The sequence below is a fragment of the Nannospalax galili genome, unplaced genomic scaffold (genome assembly GCF_000622305.1).
Source record: "Nannospalax galili isolate Female #2095 unplaced genomic scaffold, S.galili_v1.0 scaffold52, whole genome shotgun sequence".
NCBI classification, from domain to species: domain Eukaryota; kingdom Metazoa; phylum Chordata; class Mammalia; order Rodentia; family Spalacidae; genus Nannospalax; species Nannospalax galili.
Window position 1 is genome coordinate 7,689,150 of NW_008334003.1, and position 947 is coordinate 7,690,096.

The following is a 947-nucleotide window of genomic DNA, read 5'->3' on the forward strand; positions in this document are numbered from 1 at the left end:
TTGATGTTTATTTTCTGTTGATAGATATGTGATATAAAGTCTCCCTTCCTTCCAAAAACTGTAAATCAGGATATAGAAAACTAAATGGAGAGTGCTTCTGTTTGTAATAGAACAGCCTTCATTTGAGACAGACTTAAGAAATTCTTGTTTTAAAGTCCCTTTCCTGGGCTGTGCCTAGTTAACCTGTGATGGTAAATCTCTTCCAGTCAATGTGTATTGAGAACATTTGGGTCTTGTTAAAGCTTTATCTATATATTACACTGTAATTAAAGGTACCAGACTGGTGCAACTGACCTTCTTGGATGGTTAATAACCATACTTAAAAGCCCATACTAATCTGGACAAAGGGGTTTAAGGGTTGGTTTTGTTCCTCTCCTTGGAAGGTCCTGGAAGGTCAACAGTGTGCCAGGGGGCTATGGGAATCTCAATACATCCTGTAACTGTGATGAGTTACCTGTTCTCTTGTTCAGGGAGGTCATGGAGAGCCCACCAGAGGGACTCAAACCAGTGTCCAGTCTGCAAAGAGGAGGGTCAGCACAGAGGAAACATTTCCTCCATGCTTCCAAGCGAAGCCCGGGTCGAGCAGGACCTCTTGACTTATTTTCATGTAGATGGAACTGGTGAAAGAAAGCCTAAGGTGCCAGGGGCTCCCCCCCCCACAAGCCCACATGATGCCTGAGTACCAGATCCTCAACTGACCTTAAAGTAAAAGTAAAATGGTTTATTTGGGCCAACTGTATGGTCTTAAACACCCACAAGGAAAGTGTAACCAAAAATTAAAATAATAAGTATATTTCTTTAAGAGTCCAAAGGATTGTATTTCCCAGACATTAGACTTAAGTCCAGGTAAAATGTTATTTAGTCAATCATTTCTCAGTAGTGATTTTGTTCTTAACAAGAAAACGCTGCTCGGGTATAAGACTTCAATTCCTGGTCTCTAATACTGT